This window comes from Mercenaria mercenaria, chromosome 9, assembly GCF_021730395.1.
Source record: "Mercenaria mercenaria strain notata chromosome 9, MADL_Memer_1, whole genome shotgun sequence".
Lineage (NCBI taxonomy): Eukaryota > Metazoa > Mollusca > Bivalvia > Venerida > Veneridae > Mercenaria > Mercenaria mercenaria.
The window spans coordinates 25,175,243-25,199,977 of NC_069369.1; the positions used below are offsets into that span (position 1 = coordinate 25,175,243).

Consider the following 24,735-nt stretch of genomic DNA (forward strand, 5'->3'; position numbering starts at 1 on the left):
CAAAATGCCTTGAATTTTTTTTAAAAACCGGATTTTTTAACCCAAAAATGTCCTAAAGTGTTGTTAAATTTTATTTAAATCAAATACTCGTAAAGTGTTGCAAACCCGAGTTTTTTATTTAAATCACAATGCTTTTGAATGTTGTTAACGGATTTTACTTAATCAAATGCTCCTGAGGTGTTATTAACTGAGATTTCCCCTACCCAAAAATGATCCGAAGTGTTTTTAAAATTTTACTTAACCCAAAATATTGTGAAGTTTTGTTTATGGATTTTACTTTCACAATGTTCTGAAGTTTTGTTAAATTTTACTTATCACAATTTGGAAGTGTTGTTAACGGGGTTTTTTCTTAATCACAATGTCCTGAGTGTTGTTAACGAGATTTTACTTAAAACCAAAATTTCTTGGTGTTTTTAATAAAGATTTTACTTAATACACTCTGAAGTGTTGTTTATAGATTTTACCCCTCCAAAATGCCCTAAAGTGTTTTAAAATTTTATTTATCCAATATTGGAAGTGTTTTAACCGAGATTTTATTTAATCACAATTCCCCTGAAGTGTTTTTTAAAATTTTTTACTTACTCACATATTTGTGATTTGTTGTTAAATCTTATTACTCAAAATTTTTGTGAAGTGTTTTTAACCCGAGATTTTATTTAAATAAAATGCTTAAGTGTTTTTAAAATTTTACTTACTCACAATACTTGGAAATGTTGTTAAATCTTACTTATCCAATATTGTGAGTGTTGTTAACCGAGTTTTTTATTTAATCCAAGTCTGAAGTGTTGTTAAATCTTCTTACCACAAATTTGTGAAGTGTTGTTAACCGGATCTTATTAATCACAATGCTCTTGACGTGTTGTTAATGGGTTTTCTTAATCACAATGCTTGTGTCGTTCTAGTAGAGGTAAATTATGTCCCCTGTGTGGCTGCATTTAAAACTATGAAAAAAAAAATCCCTTTGAACGTAAAAGATCGAAAAGGGGCTATATAAATCTGGTATAAATAAATAATAATAAAAATAAAATAATTTTATAATCAAAAGCTTTTGAATGTTTTTAAAACCGAGATTTTTTTAAATCACAATATTCTGAGGAGTTAACCAAGTTTTACTTAATCAAATTCTTGAAGTGTTTTTAAACCCGATTTTATTTAAATTACAATATCGTTAAGTTTTGTTAACGAGATTTTACTTAATCACAATATGTAAAAGGTTTTTTAAAAACCGGTTTTACTTAATCACAAACTCGTAAAGTGTTGTTAACCAAGATTTTACTTAAACAATGCTCTTGAAGTGTTTTTAAACCGAGTTTTTATTTAACCCAAAATACTTCTGGGTTTTGTTAACTAGTTTTTACTGTAAATCACATTTGCAAAAAAAGTTTTGGTTATTTTTTTAAAAACAAATAAAAAAGTTTTCAGTAGGAAAATATCAAATGTTAACAGCTCCCCTTTAAAGGTTTAGCATTTTTGGGTATTGTCATCAAGAAACAAAACAAGTTTTGACTGCCCCAAATCCTTCTAACCCTAAAGGCTTTTGCATGAAAAAAATATGAATTATTTGAGAAATTGGGGCTTTTTGGGGGCCCAAAATTTGTCACATATTTTTATTGGAGGGGAAAAAAACTAATCAAAAATACCCTCTAACACGATGAATGGCGATGCAAAAAAATTTTGGTATACCCTTTCCAAAAAGACAGGGTTAAAAATCATGATGGGGCCCAGCACTTGTCTTTCCCTTTAATGTCTGCAACCGACCCCGAAGTTTGTAAGAGTATGACGAAATTTAAGTTACCCTGGACTTTAGGACTTTTTTAAAAACAGGCATCATGCCCCAATTTTTAAATACTTTTTTCAGACTATACTTTTTTGTAAACCTTTTGGTTCAGCGAGCTAAAAAACAACAATTAAACCCCCCATAATAACAAAGAAAAAACCCGAAAATCCCTTAGATTGTTATCCTTCGCAAAAAATAAAAAAATTTAAATACGTGAATGAAACTGGGGGAAATCTTACCAATCCCTAAAGGGGCCCCTGTGAAAATTCTTCTGTATAAAATTCTGCTTTTAAAGTGACAGACTACTAAAACTAAAGGAAAAGCAGTAAGGGGAGATTCGGTTATCAATGAAAATTACTTTTGAAAAAATTTGGGTTTTGGGAAACACCGGTGATAGAAAGTTGAAAATTAGGCGAGAAAATATGGGGGTATGGGGCAAAACTGTCAGAACTTTTCATTTAATATGAGTAACGGGAATTTTGGTTTCTTGGCCTAAACCTGTAACCAACAGACTAGTGGCCCCCTGATCGAATCGTTAGGTCAATAAAATGTAATTTCTGATGTTTTAAAAACCTATATTATTTTATTATTAATTGTAGATTTGGGGGAAATTTTTATGTTGGTTGTTTATAATTTCCTGGTCAACGTTTAGTGTTAAAACCTTTAATATCCCGCTAAATTTCTATAATGAACGTCCGTCTTTCAAATTTGGGCTTTAATTAACTGCTAAAAGGGGGTGCTTACCCAAAAAAGATACTGAATGGCAAAAAATGCGATTTGTCAGACTGCTGGATGTGCGGTGATCATAATTACACTGGGCACAAGGGAGAATCAATGGTGTCCAACATGTAAGGGTTAAGAACTCACAAAATGTGTTTGTGGTTGAAAAATGTTAAAATATTTTAAATTTTTGAGTATATAAATTTTATTTGTATTAAAGATATTTAAAGTATAACCCATCTACAGTATCAAGCAGTTTTTTTAAGCAAAAAAAAAAGACCTTTTATTTACAAATTTTTTTTTCGCTATAAATTAAACATGGGAAACTATGACTTTAGGGCTCGGTGGCCATGTTCACATGTTTCCAAAAAATTATGCAATTAAAAACTTTTCCCGGCAAGTTTTCGCTAAACAGCATGTTGTTCAAAAATGGTCACTAAAAATTGAATCTGATCTGAAATTTCCCTTTTCTTTGGCACAAATTTTAAAACCAAAATTTTATTTTGATGTAATTTTGCATTAATGCTTTAAAAATGAAAACTGGGGAAGTTTTCAATTTTAAAAAAATTTCTAAGAGAAGCAGCAACCCCTTCAGGACCCGATTATTTCACTGCAGCCACACAAAATAACTTTGTTGGTCAATAATGGGGAACATGTTCTAAGAACAAACAACAATCAATAGGACTTTTGAACTATAATTTGTACACAATGTAAACAGTTGCCAGAAAGACTTGAAGCAGAAGAGAAAACCAAGCATATCTCTATCACACGGTAAGATTCTTGATCAGATTCAATATTTTCAGTTATAATAATAATTGAACATCAGTTTCATGTCAGTAATCAATACTTTTGTCTCAAGAGGGATTGCTATCAGAGAGCCTAGCATCATCAACATGGAAAAAGAAGTCAAATTACAGTTTGATCAATGTAATCTGTAACAGTCTTCTTTTTGTACAACTAAAAGTCTAAATTGAATTTTAAGTAGTTCAGGTGTAAAAACTGTCAAAATATACAATCGAAAATACTTCAAAAGTTTTTCTCTTTTTTTTTTTTAACAATGAATTAAGAATTAATCCAGATATTTTGAAAATGTAAAATAATGAAGTTCCCCACCCACCAAACTTCTTTAGAATGATGTATAATATGATTTAATATCAGTAGTATTATTTGACATTTAAAGACGAATCAAGAAAAAGAAAAAGACTTGTTATGGAAAGATGGAATGGAACAACACTCCCCTGACATGGCTTTGGTGAATAAGTACTCATATGGTCTACTCTGCCTTTGCTTATGGTCACTGTTATGGTAAATAATGTATATGCAATTTTAAAAATTAAAACAATGAAATGGGAGATATTACATTTTCATTATTCTGTTAAAACAACCTATTGAGCTGACATAAATGAAGGGACTTTAGTACAAAAGGGGAGGTAATAACAGAATGATTTTTTTACATTCCTTTTAATACACAAGTGGCGCACGCTCACAACATAAGCCTGTCACAGCAAATTACTTTTGACTTCTAAAACACTCTACTTATTGGGCAGGCTACTTGTCAATTTCCTCACCTTCAAATAATTCATTGACCATATCTCAAAGCAGTTATCAAACTTGCCAGACCAAGATAATATGCCTATACACATTCTAAGTTTGGTGAACACTGGATACAAATTGCTTATATTATTAAGTGCATGGACATGTCAATTTTCACAATTTTAAGTAATTCAAGGGCCATAACTCAAGAGTGTTTGCGAGTATCTGGCGGGTTATCAAGCTTGTCTTGAGATATTATGTCCATTAATATTGTGAGTAGGAATGGTGAAAAATGGATAAGAGCTACTCTATGATAAAGGGCCTTATTCTGATGCTTTTGGGACAATCTGGCAGCCATGATATTATACCAAGAAACATTGTACCCAGTTTGGTGAACACTGGATAAAAACTTATCAAGTTAAGAGATGGGAAAACATCAATTTTCAAATTGTTGGTGCAAGGGCTATAACTCCACAGCTTCAGAGACAATCCATCTGGTTACTGAACTTGTCCAAGATACTATGCCTATAAAATTTTTACCAATTTTGGTGTCTGGACAAAAACTGTGCAAGTGAGGGAGTGGACAACTTTAGTAAAGACACTGCCCACCCACTTACTGCAGGTGGTTACATCATTAGTTCAATTTCAAGGGTGTATAAAAATGAAAAATTGAGTACAAAAAGTGAAACAAAGATGTCATGGTAAAGTTATGGTTCTGTTGTGTATTTCTTCCCACTGCCACCTTTAAAACAGACATGTTTCATTAAGTAACAAATGGAAAATACAGATAAAAATCAGAATAGTAAAACAGTAAAGCACAGAAATGATAACAGCAAAAAACAAGAGGGCCATGAAGGCCCTGTATCGCTCACCTGACCTACTGACCTAAAGATCATAAAGATTAACATTCTGACCAAGTTTCATTAAGATATGGTCATAAATGTGGCCTCTAAAGTGTTAACTAGTTATTCCTATGATTTGACCCCTTGACCTAGTTTTTGACCCAACATGACCCAGATTCAAACTTGACCTAAAGATCATCAAGTTTAACCTTCTGACTAAGTTTCATGAAGATACAGTCATAAATGTGGCTTCTAGAGTGTTAACAAGCTTTTCCTTTGATTTGACCTAGTGACCTGGTTTTTGATCCCACATGACCTAGATTTAAACTTGACCTAAAGATCACCAAGATTAATATTCGCACCAAGTTTCATTAAGATACGGTCATAAATGTGGCTTCTAAAGTGTTAACTAGCTTTTCCTTTGATTTGACACGGTGACCTAGGTTTTGACCCGACATGACCACGATTCAAACTTGACCTAAAGATCATCAAGTTTAACATTCTGATTAAGTTTCATAAAGATATAGTCATAAATGTGGCCTCTAGAGTGTTAACAAGCTTTTCCTTTGATTTGACCTAGTGACCTAGTTTTTGACCCAACCTGACCCAGATTTGAACTTGACTTATAGATCATCAAGATTAACATTTTGACCAAGCTTTATTAAATAATGGTCATAAATGTGGCCTTTACAGGGTAAACTAGCTTTTCCTTTGATTTGACCGGGTAACCTAGTTTTAACCCGACATGACCCAGATTCAAACCGGAGCTTAAGATCATCAATATTAACATTCTGACCAAGTTTCATGAGGATACAGTCATAAATGCGGCCTCTACAGTGTTAACAAGCTTTTACTTTGATTTTACCTAGTGACCTAGTTTTTTGACCCCAGATGACCCAATATCAAAGTCGTCAAAGATTTTATTGAGGGTAACATTCTGACCAAGTTTCATTAAGATTGGTCCAAAAATGTGACCTCTAGAGTGTTAACAAGCTTTTCCTTTCATTCGACCTGGTGACCTAGTTTTTGACCCCAGATGACCCAATATCAAATTCGTCCAAGATTTTATTGAGGGTAACATTCTGACCAAGTTTCATTAAGACTGGGCCAGAATTGTGACCTCTAGAGTGTTAACAAGCTTTTCCTTTGATCTGACCCGGTGACCTAGTTTTTGACCCATTGAGCTTGTCCAAGATTTTACTGAGGGTAACATTCTGACCAAGTTTCATTAAGATTGGGCCAAAATTGTGATCTCTCAAGTGTTAACAAGCTTTTCCTTTGATTTGACCTGGTGACCTAGTTTTTGATCCCAGATGACCAAATATCGAACTCGTCCAAGATTTTATTGAGGGTAACATTCTGACCAAGTTTCATTAAGATTGGGCCAAAAATGTGACCTCTAGAGTGTTAACAGTCAAATTGTTGACAACGGATGGACGGCGGACACAGAGCGATCACAAAAGCTCACCTTTGAGCACTTCGTGCTCAGGTGAGCTAAAAACTATTATAAATCTTGAGTTATTGTTCTTGCCCTGAGCAGTTCCTCTAATTGCCATCTGTCTGTTCAGAACTTTTGGTGTTATACCTCTGACAAATAAGTGATAGAGGTGCAGATGGATGGAAGGATGTGTTGACAGACAAAACAACAGCTATATATAAGTTCCTTCCTTTGTCTTACTGTATATCTCCAGCCATATCGTAACTTCCTACTTACACTATGACTTCCTTTTCTCAGCAGACACTGTTTTCTGAATTTAACAGGTGCACTAATCCACAAAATTTATTCAGAACAGTCAAAAATCTAATTGATTTTAATTGTAAATTTTTGAGTACATAAATTCAAGTCACCTTGTTACAGCATTTTTTAGCTGAATTCAAATTACTTTTAAAGATTTCACAGTAAACAAGCTTTCCTTGATTTTGACATGCATATCTGCAATAATATACACCTAGACAATGAAAATGTAGTATTGTGCATTTTAATCGACCTGGCGGGGCGGGGTTTTGCAACGGTCCACTGCATTGTGCAGGATATGTAGTATATTCGGCAACCTGATTTCTTATTCACTGGCCATCTACCTTACAGTGTAACCACTGTAGCTCTTCCTATTTTGCTCGTTTTTTGAGATTACCATTAGAGATTAACTCCGCCCCACCAGGTCAAATAAAATGCACTATAGCTAGTTGGAAGTTTAATCCATTTGTTCTAGATTTTATCATCTCCAGCACAGTTATTGTCCTCTTAATGGGCTGATTTTCTACCAATACCACAAATAATTCAACACCCACACAATGGCAGAGCTAAGCAACTTCATCACTTCAAAAGAAAGGTCACAGATCAGATATAATCTTACCTTCCTAGCAAATATCCAGTTTCAAACTAGGATATAAGATCCTATATATGTATCTATATGGTAAAAGCAAGTTCGACCTCTTCAAGCTCTAATTACAACAATCCTTAATAACATCAGTATTCACTTCACATCATTTCCTGAAAAATAAAAAGCAGTGATAGTAATACACAGTACAAACAGTGGTGTATATACAATTCTCAATTACACTGTGCACTTTCCTTCCTCATTAATTGTTTATGTAACTTAAATTAACAATGGTTTTTGTGGTCGTTCAGCTACGTAGCTAGCTACTAGGCTTAACGGGCTGGTTTTGCACATGATTTTCAGATGCATTTTTTGAAAATATATAGTAGTCGCAACTTGACTGCGATGGTTGACCTTAGGCTGATTATTCATATCGATTATTTCATTTCAGAAATCAAGGGTGCTTAGGGTAGCCGTATATATTTATATGGTATTAGTTTGTTTACAGGGCATTATCAAAGTACATATACTTATATTTGATCAGTTAAAGCTTTCCAATACACTAATTTATATTTACACAAATTAATATTTCCTTTTTCTCATGCAGCTCGCGTTTTACGTACACTCCTTTTCAATAATAGGTTGTGCCTCATAATCATTATGTATTATAATACAAAGGTCAACCATCGGGGTCAAGCTGCGTCCACTATACCAAAATAAATTTTCATGGTCAAAAATTAAAAACACCCTGTATCTTAAAAGGCAACAATTTTGTTTGGTATGAAAAACAGATATGACCCCAGCAAAAAGGACTATTTGAGCCGTGCCATGAGAAAACCAACATAGTGGCTTTGTGACCAGCATGGATCCAGACCAGCCTGCGCATCCGTGCAGTCTGGTCAGGATCCATGCTGTTCGCTTTCAAAGCCTATTGCAATTAGAGATACTGTTAGTGAACAGCATGGATCCTGACCAGACTGCGAGGATGCGCAGGCTGGTCTGGATCCATGCTGGTCACAAAGCCACTATGTTGGGTTTTCCCATGGCACGGCTCATTTAAACAATCTGAAAAAGGACCATTCAAGCAAACAACTGGCTAAGTCTGGCACACATAAATCAAGCAGTTCCTGAGCGGAACTTGTTTAAGGGTGCTTTTTAAGTATCCTTAAATGCAGTCAAGCAAAACTACTGAAAAATTTCCATCTAAGGATCTAAGGATGCTACACATCAATTCTGGTAAAGAAAGATTTTGCTGGATATGAGAATAATAATTATTTTCAGTACTTAATTTCTTTTGCTTAATTTAAATTTCATTTTCTTCAAGCAGAATTTTACGGCATTTAGTTATTTGAGGTTTGCTTCTTGGAAGAGAAAGTTCAGTTAATTTTCAATATGGGTAAAGAGAGATTGTTGGTACATTATGATTTAAAAAAAAATTCACATATAAGTGATATATTACGATCAATGAATGTCTGTTTGTTCATAACACATAATGTGATGAAAATAATATGGTGCATAATGAGATATGTAAAAATCTACTTAAGTGCATGATGATGCAATGGACATTAAACTGTGTGATGCATAATATGCTGAACTTTACATTGAAAAGGTGCATAACTATATGAAAAATTAAGCTATTATATGTATACTGTGCAGAACATTGCATTATGGCGATTAAGAAATGACAACATTGATTACTACTATGCATTTTAAATCAGTTATATTTGTTTTTGATGTAATTACCGTAGATACCCATGTATAATGTGCACCCCCTATTTTTTGTCAATTTTGAGGTAGATTGAAAACGAAAGTAGGATTTACATCAACACCAGTAATAAATTACCTCCTCAGCGGCAAGTGGAATCAGTCTTATTGAAATATCTAATTTTTGTTTTCAAAAAGATATCGTTATTTTTAAAATTTAAATATTTCTTATGAATATTAAATAGAAAGCAATAGTTTTCAATATCTTGGAATGGCATCCTTCAAAATAACATCAACTTCTTAATTCAAACTGATAACAAAATAGTGATCATCCTTTGTTAGGATCTATAAAACTTCATAATCTAGATCAAATAGCCATTAATTATCAGTAATTAGTGTGACGCCTAGTGTCAGTATTGTTGTTCACAGTTTGATCTCGGTTAAAGATAATATTCGAGCTTTTATTAGTATTATAATACTTATAATTTTTTATATTTCTTTCTTCAAAATACAATTGAAATTATATAAAATTAATTTTGTTTAAGGTAAAATAAAGTACTATTATCTAATACCTTTTACCAGCAGTTGTCCTGTGTAAAGATAATATGAAACGTAATGGCAATGGTAGTTTTAGCCTATACAATTAGTGCGTATAATAGTTTCCCTTTACGAAAATGGCAAAAATAGTAAACAAACTTGTTTTGACGCTGGAAAATTGTCTATACCTGTGTATAATGCGCACCCACAATTCGGGGTGGTCCCGGGGGTAAAGAAACTGCACATTATACATGAGTATCTATGGTATGTTTATGCTGCTATAATATGGATGAATATAACTAGCTCAATTTTGTCTTGTCTTTTGTTGTTGTTTTTCAAGTTTAGCATATGACTGTTTTATTTTCGGACAAACAAAGTGAGGGAGAAAGTAAGTCTGCTTGTTTGTTTTGGGTTTAACGCCGTTTTTCAACAGTATTTCAGTCATGTTACGACGGGCAGTTGACCTAACCAGTGTTCATGGATTCTGTACCAGTACAAACCTGTTCTCCATAAGTAACTGCCAACTTCCTCACAAGAATCAGAGGTGGAGGATGAATTATTTCAGACAAAATGTCTTCTATCAAATCCTCATGGAGAACATACGCCACACCCTGGGATTGAACCCACGACACTGGGATACGTAGATTTGCTCTCTCCCTACTGAGCTAAGCAGGCAGGCTTAGGAGAAAATAAGAGACATCTAATGGTTTGTCTTCTTTTTTTAGCTTAAGTCCTGTCCAGAAGAACCAATTATAAACATGCATGCAAGTATTTTGATTTGTTAAAATCATGTTGGACCAGTTCTTTGCATTAGCATTTCGAGGGTTCAACGCAATAAGGGTGTATCTACATATAACAAGAGCTCGTCGACACGAAATGCCCCCCTTGATGCATTCAGTAAGTGCACAAGGAACAGAAATTATATGCTCACTGTAAACAAAAGTTCTACCATTCTGGTTTAATCTGACCTTGACCTTTACAGAGTGATCTTGGCGCCATCCACTGAGCCATTTTTGAACGTTCCAAATTTCAAGACTAGCTCAAGGTCAAAATCAATGTCAAATTTCATTTCGGTACAAAACAATGTGTATGTGGTCCAAATTTGAAAGCTGTGGCTTGAGAAATGTGAAAGCAGGTCACTAGATCAATTTCAAGGTCAAAGTTCATTTCGGTAGACAGAACTATGCATGTGCTTCAAATCTGAAGGCTGTAGCTTGAGAAATGTGAAAGTAGGTCATAGGTAAAAATCAATGTAAAATTTCAATTCAGAACACAAAAATATGCATGCGGTCCAAATTTGAAGCCTGTAGCTTCAGAAATGTGAAAGTAGGTCACTAGGTCAATCTCAAGGTCAAAGTTCATTTCAGTACACAAAACTACACATGTGGTTCAAATTTGAAGGCTGCAGCTTGAGAAATGTGAAAGTAGGTCACTAGGTCAAAATCAAGGTCAAATTTTATTTTAGAACACAAAACTATGCAAGTGGTCCAAATTTGAAGCCTGTACCTTCAGAAATGTGAAAGTAGGTCACTAGGTCAATCTCAAGATCAAAGTTCAATTCAGTACACAAAATTATGCTTGTGGTTCAAATTTGAAGGCTGTAGCTTGAGAAAGGTGAAAGTAGGTCACTAGGTCAAAATCAAGGTCAAATTTTATTTTGGAACAAAAAACTATGCATGTGGTCCAAATTTGAAGCCTGTACCTTCAAAAATGTGAAAATAGGTCACTAGGTCAATAACAAGGTCAAAGTTTTTTTGGTACATAAACCTATGCATGTGGTCCAAATTTGAAGGCTGTAGCTACAGAAATGTGAAAGTAGGTCACTACGTCAAGATCAAGGTCAACTCATGTCAAGGTTCATCTAGCCACTCAAAACTATACATGTGGTCCAAATTTGAATGATGTAAGTTATGGACATGAAGGTTTTAAGTTTTTCCCTATATAAGTCTATATGAACTACATGACTCCTGAGGAGGGGCCATATTTGACCCTAGAGGGATAATTTGAACAAACTTTGTAGAGAACCACTAAATGATGCTACATTAAACAAGAGCTGTCGGATGACAGCGCGCTTGACTATTCGAAGAATTGATTGAAGAATGGGGTCAAAATATTTCCATAGATTTTCAGACAAAAGAAAAAAATGGATTAAACAAAAATTTTTCCTGTATTTGTGGATTTCGATTAGTCTTGCACTAAGTGGCAATGTGTGACCATGATGGCAAATATGTTATTAAGTTATATGTTAGGCAAACACAGACTTGTATGAAAAGTTTAACTAATTTCCAAGTCCAAAAAGGGTCATAATTCAGTCAAAATAGTTGACAGAGTTATGTACACTTGCCTACAGATGGAAATCATGTTGATATACTAGTGTTAACAGTTTCAAAGCCACAGTTCAAATATTTTGACAAAAATGTCAAAGTCCAAAAAGGGCCATAATTCAGCCAAAATAGTTGTCAAGAGTTATGTACTCTTGCCTGCAGATGGAAATCATAATGATAAACAAGTGTTTAAAGTTTAAAAGCCATATGTCAAATAGTCTTGACAAAACATGGACATATATGAAAACAGAACCAATATACAAGTTCAAAAAGGGCCATGATTCAGCCAAAAAAGATGACAGAGTTATGTACTCTTGCCTATTGATAGAGACTATAATACTGAACAAGATATAGAAGTTTCAAAGCCATATGTCAAACACTTTACACAAAATATAAACTGGTACGAAAAACTTAACCAAGACTTCTAAGTCAGAAGGGGCCATAATTCAGCCAAAATGCTTGATGGAGTTATGTACTCTTGCCTACAACTGGATATGGTGATGGTAAACAAGTGTTGAAAGTTTCAAAGCTTTATCTCAAAAGACTTTGTCAAAATGTAGACTGGTACGAAAAACTTAACCAAGATTTCTAAGTAAAAAAGGGGCAATAATTCAACCAAAATGCTTGATGGAGTTATGTACTCTTGCCTACAACTGGACATGATGATGGTAAACAAGTGTTGAAAGTTTCAAAGCTTTATCTCAAAATACTTTGCCAAAATATGAACTGGTACGAAAAACTTAACCAAGATTTCTAAGTCAAAAGGGGCCATAATTCAGTCAAAATGCTTGACAGAGTTATATACTCTTGCCTATAACTGGACATGGTGATGATAAACAAGTGTTGAAAGTTTCAAAGCTTTATCTCAAAAGACTTTGTCAAAATGTGGTATGGTACGAAAAACTTAACCAGGGTGTGACGCCGACGCCGACGCCGACGCCGTGGTGAGTAGGATAGCTCTACTTATTCTTCGAATAGTCGAGCTAAAAATATCAAAGCCATAGTCTTTGTGGTTTGGACAAGAAGATTTTCAAAGTTTTTCCCTTTATAAGTCTATGTAAACCATGTGACCCCCAGGGCGGAGCCATATTTTACCCTAGGGGAATAATTTGAACAATCTAAGTAGAGGACCACTAGATGATGTCATATACAAAATATCAAAGCCCTAGGCCGTGTGGTTTTGGACAAGAGGTTTTTCAAAGTTTTTTCCTATATAAGTCTTTATAAACCATGTGACCCCTGGAGTGGGGCCAAATTTGGCCCCAGGGAAATAATCTGAAAAGTCTTGGTAGAGGACCACTAGATTTTGCTACATACCAAATATCAAAGCCCTAGGCCCTATGGTTTTGGACAAGAAGATCAGAAACTGTTTCAACTGTTCCTGGCCAATGTGACCTTGACCTTTGACCTAATGATCTCAAAATCAATAGGGGTCATCTGCTGGTCATGGCCAACCTAACTATCAATTTTCCTGACACTAGGCCCAAGCGTTCTTGAGTTATTGCCTGGAAACCATTTTACTGTTCCTGGTCACTGTGACCTTGACCTTTGACATACTGACCTCAAAATCAATAGGGGTCATCTGCTGGTCATGACCAACCTCCTATCAATTTTCATGACCCTAGGCCTAAGCGTTCTTGAGTTATCATCCGGAAACCGTTTTACTGTTCAGGGTCACTGTGACCTTGACCTTTAACATACTGACCTCAAAATCAATAGCGGTCATCTGCTGGTCATTATCAACCTCACTATCAATTTTCATGACCCTAGGCCTAAGCGTTCTTGAGTTATCATCCGGAAACCGTTTTACTGTTCAGGGTCACTGTGACCTTGACCTTTAACATACTGACCTCAAAATCAATAGGGGTCATCTGCTGGTCATTACCAACCTCACTATCAACTTTCATGATCCTAGGCCCAAGTGTTCTTGAGTTATCATCCGGAAACCGTTTTACTATTCAGGGTCACTGTGACCTTGACCTTTGACATACAAACCTCAAAATCAATAGGAGTCCTCTGTTGGTGATGACCAACCTCCCTATCAACTTTCATGATCCTAGGCCCAAGCGTTGTTGAGTTATCATCTGGAAACGGATTGGTCTACATTCCGACCGACCGACAGACCGACCGACCTACCGACCCACATCTGCAAAACAATATACCCCTCCTTCTTCGAAGGGGGGCATAATAATTATATGTAGATACACCTTATTGCGTTGAACCCTCAATTTCTATTCTATATAAACTGTCTTTTACCTGCTTTTGTTAAAGAATCAAGACATTTACAAAAAGTTAATTCTGCTGAATTGCTGCTGGGTTTACTGATTTTCAGCAGACCTTGCTTCCTTAATTTATTTCAATAACTGGCTATGTTCCAGATTTTTCTTTCAGAATTTTTAGCAAACAATCACATAATTTAGCTTCCTACTAAAACCTGTTCCTATCTCAGGAGACTTGTAATTCTGTATTTTCTAAAAAGCAATGCCCCGTAAAGGCATTACTTACATTGGCCCAATTTTCTATTTTACATGATTAATGGACCTCCTTTGTGATATATGTACAGATTATTCAGTTGTAATTCCAACTAGAGAAGCAAAGTAGTTACATTTCCATTCAAGAAAAATGGTACTAGATAAGATTTTTCATTAATCTGCCATGTTATAAATAATGATCAGTCTTGAAAATCAAAGAATGTGGGTAAAATTAATCAGATTTTTTGAAATTAGCCAAAACAAGGTCAGACAAACAAAATATCTTGAATGTAACATTCTTGCATCTTTCTCCATGCTTTTTAATTTACTATCATTTTCTACAGATTCAGAAAAAATTCTTTCAAAATAATAACTGCTGTCATAATGACACTCTTAATACTGCTTCTTACCAACAACATCCACTATGCAGAGAGACTTACCTGCAAATTTTACTTGACTGTCTGATCCCCAAATCCGCTGACATTTTTCAAACTGACTGGACAGGAAACTATTTATAGTTTTTTTATCAACTGCCTCCTTGCAAACATTCCTGCCATGTCCTAGCAAATCTTTCTATCATATACTTTATTCCTCCATCTTTCTGCCACATAACTTCATCTTCAATCTACTCATTACATACCTTCTCTGCTGTTTCTGCCATCATTCTGTGGCAAACATTTCTTCCTTCTGTCTTGCTGTCACATACACACTCTGCTTTTTTCCATCTTCCTGTCATACAACTTCCCTCTTCATCCTCCCATCTTTCTGTCACTTCTTTGCTATTTCCTCCATCTTTCTGTCACATAACTTCTCTTTTCCTCCTTCTATCTTTTTGTCACAGACCTTCTCTGCTATTTCCACATACCTTCTCTGCTATTTCCTCCATCTTTCTGTCACATACCGTCTCTGTTTCTCCTTCTGTCTTTAAGTCACATACCTTTTCTGCTATTTCCTCCATCTTTCAGTCACATACCTTTTCTGCTATTTCCTCCATCTTTCAGTCACATACCTTCTCTGCTATTTCCTCCATCTTTCAGTCACATACCTTCTCTGCTATTTCCTTCCTTTTTCAGTAACATACCTTCTCTGCTATTTCCTCCATCTTGCAGTCACATACCTTCTCTGCTATTTCCTCCATCTTTCAGTCACATACCTGCTCTGCTATTTCCTTCCTTTTCCAGTCACATACCTTCTCTGCTACTTCCTCCATCTTGCAGTCACATACCTTCTCTGCTATTTCCTCCATCTTTCTGTCACATACCTTTTCTGTTCCTCCTTCTTTCTTTTTGTCACATACCTTCTCTGTTCTTCATTTCATCTTTTTTGTCAAATACATTTTCTGTTCTTTCTCCACATAACTTCTCTGTTCCTCCTTTCATCTTTCTGTCATATACATTGTTTGTTCTTCCTTCCATCTTTCTGTCACATACCTTCTCTGTTCTTTCTTCTATTTTTCTGTCACATACCTTCTCTGCTATTTTTCCCATTTTTTAGTCACACATGTTCTCTGTTCTTATTTCCATCTTTCTGACACATATAATCTCTGTTCTTACTTCCATATTTATGTTACATAGAAATATTTGAAGGTTTCTGGCATAGGGTTACTTTCCAAATAGCCATTAAGGGAAAACTAGCACCCCACTTCTCACACTTCCCACTGGTGGCCATGTTTTTTTTAATAACAAGAGCACCGCCTTGCGGGTGCTGATGCTCATCTGATTTTTTTTTTTTGTATGATAGAAACATTGTCCTACCCATGATTTTCTAAGTCTAAAAAGGGCCATCATTCTTGCAAAAAGCAGGATAGAGTTATGTTTCTTGATGTACAGTGTCCACTTATGATGGTGAAAAACTGTTGCAAGTTTTAAAGCAATAGCTTTGATAGTTTATGAGAAAAGTTGACTTAAACATAATACTCAACCAAGAAAATGATTTTCTAAGTCCAGAAGGGGCAATAATTATTGCAAAAAGCAGGATGGAGTTATGTTGCTTGCTGTACAGGGTCAGCTTATGATGGTGAACAAGTGTTGCAAGTTTCAAAGCAATAGCTTTGATAGTTTAAGAGAAAAAGTTGACCTAAACATAAAACTTAACCAAGAAATCTGATATTTTCTAATTCCAAAAGGGGCCATGAATCTTGCAAAAAGCAGGATGGAGTTATGTTTCTTGCTGTACAGGGTCAGCTTATGATGATGAACAAGTGTTGCAAGTTTCAAAGCAATAGCTTTGATAGTTTAGGATAAAAGCTGACCTAAACATAAAACTTAACCAAGAAAACTGATTTTCTAAGTCCAAAAGGGGCAATAATTCTTGCAAAAAGCAAGATGGAGTTATGTTTCTTGATGTACAGGTCTGCTTATGATGGTGAACAAGTATTCCAAGTTTCAAAGCAATAGCTTTGATAGTTTAGGAGAAACATTGACCTAAACATAAAACTTAACCAAGAAATCTGATATTTTCTAAGTACAAAAGGGGCCATAAATCTTGCAAAAAGCAAGACGGAGTTATGTTTCTTGCTATACAGGGTCAGCTTATGATGGTGAACAAGTATTCCAAGTTTCAAAGCAATAGCTTTGATAGTTTAGGAGAAAAGCTGACCTAAACATAAAACTTAACCAGGCAACGCCGACCCAGACGCCGACAACCGCTCAAGTGATGACAATAACTCATCATTTATTTTCAAAAAATCAGATGAGCTAAAAAAGAATTCCTTGAAAGAATATGGTACAGTGTCCCATAAGGCAAGTTGCTGTGAAATTATTTTGAAATCCGGTCAGCAGTTTCAGAGAAGAGTTTCAAATTTTACATAAAGCCATATTGGGAAAAAAGGCCATGTAACAAAATGATTTTGAAGGAATTAGTAGAGGGTCACTAAATAATCATTTCTATGGAATTATGATCAAATCGAGCTTGCAGTTTTAGTGAAAAAGATAGCCATATAGGGAAAACAAGCCCCCACCGCCCACCCCCACAATTTTTAACAAAAAGAATAATTTGAAGGATTTGGCACAGGGTACATTGCTATGAAATTAGGCCAGCAGTTACAGAGAAGACTGTCAATGTTTATTATATAGACATACTGGGGAAACTAGCTCTGTCATGCTAGCAGCCATGTTTTTTAAATGATTTCTGTTTTTGTTTTTGTTGGGTTAAACATTGCACTGACACAGTTAAAGGTCATATGGAGACTTTCCAGATCTGATGGGGGAGGAAGACCCCAGATGCCCCTACATGCATTATTTCATCATAAGTGGGCACCTGTGTAGAACCTCCAACCTCCTGTAAGCCAGCTGGATGGCCCCAAGCCAGGCTCGAACCTATATTGGAGAGGGGCAAGTGATTTGAAGTAAGCGACCTAAATCACTCAGCCAGGGAGGCCCCCTTTTGAATGATAGAGAATCATTTGAAGGAATGTGGTTGATGGTCCAAAGAACATTTCTGTTAAATCTTTTTTTTAATCCGGCCATTCTGAGAAGTTTTACCTTGGCAAACAGAATTCTCCATAGATGACCAAAATTTGAAGGAATCTGACAGGGGACCACCCAAGGAACATTAACTGTGAAGTTTGGCTGAAATTGGCTTGGAGGTTTAGGATGAGATGTTCTTTAAACAAACTGCTGATGATGGAAGAACAGGGACATTCAAAGATTCTAAAAGCAGGCCATAAGCAACATGCTTTGGTGAGCTTAAACATTGTGTGAGTTCAGGGTTGTTATGTCGGTGGTTATGTGGGCGGATGCTTGAAGGAATTTGACAAAGGGTTACCTGAAGAATATTATTTTTAAATCCAACCAGCAGTTTCAGAGAAGATTTTTAAAGTTTTCTATACAGCTATATACAGAAAGTAAGCTTTTCCCTCGGAGAGCAATGTCTTTTAACAAACAACAAGGCCTGAAGAAATTTGGTAGTTTGTCACCTAAGGAACACTGCTGTGAAAGTATTTTGAAATCAGACCTATGATTTAAAAGTAGATTTTTAAAGGTTTCCATACAGCCAGATAGAGAAAACTAGGCCAGCCACCATGTTATTTAGGAAACAATGACTTGTTGAAATTTGGCATCCCTTTAATGCAAAAAGGTACCATGAGCATATGAATAAAGAAGGCACTTGGTACCTTTTTGCATTAAGGGGATGTTGGTAGAAGCTCACTTCAGGAACATTGCTGTATTAGGTAAATGGTTTGAAAGGAAAAGTTTACAAACAATTCCATTAGAGAGTACAGAAAAAACATGTAGAGGCCATGTTTATTTTATAAAGAAACAGAATAATAGAAGGAATTTGATAGAGGGTCACATCTGGAACACTGCAGTGAAATCATTTTGAACTCAAGCTAGCAGTTTAAGAAAACAAGATTTTCAAAGTTTTCCATTATAGTCATATAGGGAAAAACCAACCCTGGCCCTGGCATTCATGTTTTTAAAAAGAACAACAGAATGTTTGGAGGAATTTGGTAAAAAGCCACCAAAGGAACATTGCTATGAAATATTTTGAAAACCAGACCAGCAGTTTCAGAGGAGATTTTCAAATTGTTTTGTTTTGGTTGCTGTAGCAACCACAATCATGTAAGGGTTATTACAAAGGAATCTAGAAGGGGTCCACCAAAGAAGTATGCCTGTTAAGTTTAGTTGAAATTGGCCTAGTGGTTTAGGATGAGATGCTCGAAGAAATTGTGGATGACTGACAGACAGACAGATAGACATCCACTGATCCTAAAAGCTTGCTATGAGCCCTTCATGCAGCTAAAAAGCGAGCAATCAGGCAATTTTCTTCTGTCACAAAATGCAAGGAGTTATCTCCCTTTTTGTCCTTAAATTATCTGGTTATTTCCTGCTACCTGACTTAATACCTTAATTACTAATTAAAGTCAACAAAAGAAAAAAAAATCTCTACCTGCCTGATACCTAAAAGCCTGCCAAACACCTCAGTTTTGCCATTAATCCAATGCCTATATAATTGGATGTATTTCACCTTGGCATACCCATCAGCTGTGAATAAAAACAGAGACTGAATTAACCATGGTATTGATTTGATAGAAAGAACTCTCTAGCAGATATAAACACCATCAAATAGTCAGCAGGCTCCGTCATAAATCATTTAGCACTGCATCCAGCTGTAACTGCTTCACCAGGATTATTTCAAGGAGAAAATCTCTATATTTAGATAAAAGGTTGCCATAGTTTTGCTTGATATTTGTGCAACAGAGAACATTAACTTAAAATGGAATAATAAATAACAACTGGAGAACAAGTCAAAGATGTTTCCACAAATTACTTCTGATTTCCTGATTGTTTCAAGTGAAACTATCTGAACCATGCCATGAGAAAACCAACATAGTGGGTTTGCGACCAGCATGGATCCAGACCAGCCTGCGCATCTGCGCAGTCTGGTCAGGATCCATGCTGTTTGCTTTCAAAGCCTACTGCTATTAGAGAAACTGTTAGCGAACAGCATGGATCCTGACCAGACTGCGCAGATGCGCAGGCTGGTGTGGATCCATACTGGTCGCAAACCCACTATGTAGGTTTTCCCATGGCATGGCTCAATTCTAGTTAATGTGCAGCAGTAGCAATTTGTCCAAAGGGCACAACTACCCACGCTTTGTGATGCTGAGAAATGGGTGTATTTTGAATTCCCACTACGGATGACAAGTTTCTGGCACAAGAACACCTCTTATCACTTTATAGTCTATACAGGAAAATCAGAAATACTAGTAATTCAATTTGATCTCTATGACTTTGTGTGTCCTTTGAGCTAGGAGTTTTAGTCATCATGTTCAAGCCAAGTTGTTTGAATATCCACCCATGAATAGACCTAACAAGAAAACTGATTAAATTTTTTCTTTACCTCCTAGTATGACCTTGACCTAGGATCTGAGTCATGAATGGGATACCTTGTTTTATTTTGGTGAATGTTTGCCCTTTGTGCCAAGTTACTAGAATATCCATCAATCCACAAGACCGGACAGAAAAATGACTTAAAATCTTTGACCTTTAAGAGTGACCTTGACCTTTAGATCTTGCACATAAAACATTGTCTTGTTAGATTAAATATATGTGCCAAATAGTTTGAATATACAACTATGCACAAAAACTGTAGACCACATTCGAAAAATGTTCTTTCTTTGACCTCTAAAAATGACCGTGACCTTTATGCTAAGTATTTGTGCCTTGCACATGACACATCTTACTACCTGATCATTTGTGCCAAATCAGTCTGAAATCTCTGGATACCTTGCACTACAAAGTTCTGGGCTGTAGTCATCAGAAAATAAAACATCTTTGATCTTAGACAAACTAGAATGTGTCTGTAGGACACAGGGTGTGCCCCCCACTGGTACATTTGTCACAAATAAAGGACAATAATTCAAATGTTTGCAGTCTTAATGGGGTATAGCCTCAACAAACATTTTATGAAAAGGATTCATTATTCTAGGCCCTATACTTTTTTGAGCTATGAGCATCACAAACAAAAAAATCCATATTTTGGCTATTTCAAGGGCCATAACTCTGTAATAAGAGCTAAGATTCTCAAGAAGAATGCCAAGTGTGCAAGGTCACATCACGTTAAAGACTCCAGCAAGGTTTCCTGAATTTACATCTAATACTTTTTGAGCTAGGCACATAATTAGGTGAAAAAAGTGCATTTTTTTACTATTTCAAGGGCCATAACTTTAAAAATAGGGGGTGGAGCCAGTCAAAAAATTATAGGTGTGCAAGTTTATATCATGATAAAGACTTATGCAAGTTTCCAACCATTTATATTAAATACTTTTTGAGCTAGGTGCGTCACAAGGTGAAAATGTACATTTTTGACTATTTCAGGGGCCATAACTCTAAAAATAGGGGGCAGACCCAAATGAAAAATAGGAGGTGCGCAAGTTCATATCATGATTAAGACTCATGGAAGGTTTAATGAATCTATATCAAATACGTTTTGAGCTAGGCATGTCACAAGGTGAAAATGTGCATTTTTGACTATTTCAGGGGCCATAACTCTGAAAATATGGGGTGGACCCAAATGAAAAATAGGAGGTGTGCAAGTTCATATCATGATTAAGACTCATGCAAGGTTTCATTAATCTATATCAAATACTATGAGCTAGGCGTGTCACAAGGTGAAAATGTGCAATTTTGACTATTTCATGGGCCATAACTCTGAAAATAGGGGGCAGAACCAGATGAAAAATAGGAGGTGTGCAAGTTCATATCATGATTAAGACTGTTGTAAGGTTTCATGAATCTATATCAAATACTTTTTGAGCTAGGCATGTCACAAGGTGAAAATGAGCATTTTTGACTATTTCAGGGGCCATAACTCTGAAAACGGGGGCAGAGCCAGATGAAAAATAGGAGGTGCTCAAGTTTATATCATGATTAAGACTCATGCAAGGTTTCATGAATCTATATCAAATTCTTTTTGAGCTAGGCGTGTCACAAGGAAAAAATGTGCATTTTTGACTATTACAGGGGCCATAACTCTGAAAATAGGGGGCAGAGCCTGACGAAAAATAGGAGGTGCGCAAGTTCATATCGTGGTTAAGACTCATGCAAGGTTTCATCAATTTATATCAAATACTTTTCGAGCTAGGCGCGTCATGAACTTCGGACGGACGGACGGACAAGACCAAATCTATATGCCGCCACCACTCATGGGGGTGCACAACAAACTGACAGAGGTAACAATATATGCCCTCCCATTCCTCTCAGTTCAAAAGAAACTCTGTCTTTTTTTATGTTATGAACTGGACATGAAACAGACACCGTAAACCTTTGACCTCTAAGTGTGACCTTGACCTTGGAGCTAGGGGTCTGTGTCTTGTGCACGACATGTCGTCTCATTATGGTGAACGTTTATGTCAAGTTATTTCAAAATCCCTTTATGGACAGCAGAGTTACAGCCCAGACAAGAATTTACATGGACAAACACATGCACGGACCTACGGAAGCATGCACAGACGGACAATGTGATTTTAATATCCCTACCTTCTGGGGCATAAAAATAATGAAAAAGTACATACAAGAGGGTCATGATGACCCTGGATCACTCACCAGAGTAATATGAGCTACATGTTTCAAATGTCAAACTGATGATTTTTAGAAATTGTTTGGAAGATTTTCTGATGTACAATCAAGTAACCCCTGGGGCGGGGCCAATTTTGCCCCGGGGGTCATGATTTGAACAAAGTCTGTAGAAGTCTACTAGGCAATGTAAACTATCAAATATCTAAGATTTAGGCCTTCTGGTTTATTTTTAGCAAATTTATGAAGATTTCCCTATGTACAATCAAGTTACCCCTGGGCTGGGTCAATTTGACCCGGGGGTGTGTGTGGGGGGGGGGGGCGGGAATCAAGATTTGAACAACTTTTGTAGAGGTCCACTAGGCAATGCTACATGTGAAATATCTAAGCTCTAGGCCTTCTGGTTTATTTTTAGAAAATTTTGAAGATTTTTCTACATACAATCAAGTAACCCCATGGGGCCGGGTCATGATTTGAACAAATTTTGTAGAAGTCTATTAGGCAATGCTACATGTCAAATATCTAAGATCTAGGCCTTCTGGTTTATTTTTAGAAAATTTTTGAAGATTTTCCTATGTAAAATCAAGTGACCCCTAGGGCGGGGTCCATTTTGACCCAGGGGGTCATGATTTGAACAAATTTTGTAGAGGTCCACTAGACAATACTACATGTGAAATATCTAAGCTTTAGGCCTTCTGGTTTATTTTTAGAAAATTTTGAAAAATTTTCTATGCACAATCAATTAACCCCATGGGGCGGGGTCAATTTGACCCCGGAGGTCATGATTTGAACAAATTTTGTAGAAGTCTACTAGGCAATGCTACACGTCAAATATCTAAGATCTTGGCCTTCTCGTTTATTTTTAGAAATATTTTGAAGATTTTCCTATGTAAAATCAAGTGACCTCTGGGGTGGGGTAAATTTTGACCCCGGGGGTCATGATTTGAATAAATTTTGTAGAGGTCCACTAGGCAATGCAACATGTGAAATATCTAAGCTCTAGGCCTTCTGGTTTATTTTTAGAAATTTTTTGAAGATTTTCCTATGTAAAATCAAGTGACCCCTGAGGCGGGGTCAATTTTGACCCCGGGGGATATGATTTGAACAAATTTTGTAGAGGTCCACTATGCAATGCTACATGTGAAATATCTAAGTTCTAGGTCTTCTGGTTTATTTTCAGAATTTTTTTAAAGATTTTCCTATGTAAAATCAAGTAACCCCTGGGGCGGGGCAATTTTGATTCCGGGGTCATGATTTGAATAGCTTTAGTAGAGGTCCACTGGGCAATGCTACATGTCAAATATCTAAGCTCTAGGGCTTCTGGTTTTTTAGAAGAAGATTTTTTTAAGATTTTCCTATGTAAAATCAAGTGACCCCTGGGGCAGGGGTCAATTTTGACCCCGAGGTCATGATTTGAACAAATTTGGTAGAGGTCCATTAGTAATGCTTCACACCAAATATCTAAGCTCTAGGGCTTCTGGTTTTTGAGAAGAAGACTTTTTTTAAGATTTTCCTATGTAAAATCAAGTGACCCCTGGGGCGGGGTCAAAATTGACCCCGAGGTCAAGATTTGAACAAATTTGGTAGAGGTCCACTAGGTAATGCTTCACACCAAATATCTAAGCTCTAGGGCTTCTGGTTTTTGAGAAGAAGATTTTTAAAGTTTTTTTCTTTCTGTTGCCATGGCAACCAGAGTTCTGCATGGAATTCAATTCTTTGAATAATTTTTGTAGAGCTTCACCCAAGGAACATTCCTGTGACCTTTGGATGAAATTGGCCTAGCGGTTTATGAGGAGATGTCGTTTAAAGTAAAAGTTTACGGACGACGGACGGCGACTGATCAGAATAGCTCACCCTGAGCCTTTGGCTCTGGTGAGCTAAAAAGAGATCATTTAAAGACTTTAATATATATACTGAACAGCAAAAGAAACTATCCAGTTTTATAACTGAGGTAGTTTTTAGTTAAAAACTTTAAATTATAAATCACGTGTTTTTCATATCACATTACACTTGAAAAACTTCACGTGTAAAAATTTAAAAAATCAATCAACCGTGAAGTCAGTAGTCCCACAATAGCTGTTTTCTACGAAATTCAAGTGCGCCTGTAATTAACAATTTTCTTTGTGAAATTTTAGTGTCACTGGAAATATTGATAATTGGCTAACTCGAAAAACAGAATAAAGTTTAAAAATATTGTTGGTTGCACCGCACAAATAAATAAAATTTAAAGCGAGTGCCCAAAATTGGGATGTTACAATGCAACAGACGCGCAGAAGATTTCGCCTTTCAAACGGCTATTGTGAGACTACTGACTTCACGGTGAATTGATTTTTAAAAATTTATCATGGGAAGATCTTCAAGTGTAATTTTGGTATGAAGAAACAATTCAAACTTTTTTTTTATCTTAGAATATACCAGTAATACATCTGGATAATTTCTTTTGCTGTTCAGTATAGTTATGGCCCTTGCGCTCTGCACCTTTCTCATTGCC

The 24,735-nt window shown here is 36.0% G+C and overlaps 1 protein-coding gene across 3 annotated transcripts in view; it reads right to left on the reverse strand.

Annotated features, from left to right (window-relative positions):
- The window catches only part of LOC123546742 (serine/threonine-protein kinase 32A-like), a 130,527-nt gene that overhangs the window by 83,114 nt on the left and 22,678 nt on the right, over nucleotides 1-24,735 (reverse strand). For 2 of the 3 annotated variants that reach the window (XM_045333255.2, XM_045333259.2), the window contains exons 3-4: nucleotides 19,117-19,211; nucleotides 7,227-7,363 (exon numbers count right to left, since the gene is read on the reverse strand). The gene's annotated coding sequence lies outside the window, so the exon portion shown is untranslated. Of the gene's footprint in view, nucleotides 1-6,586; nucleotides 6,830-7,226; nucleotides 7,364-19,116; nucleotides 19,212-24,735 lie in introns of those variants that run through there. The other variant, XM_045333258.2, reaches the window with a different exon arrangement.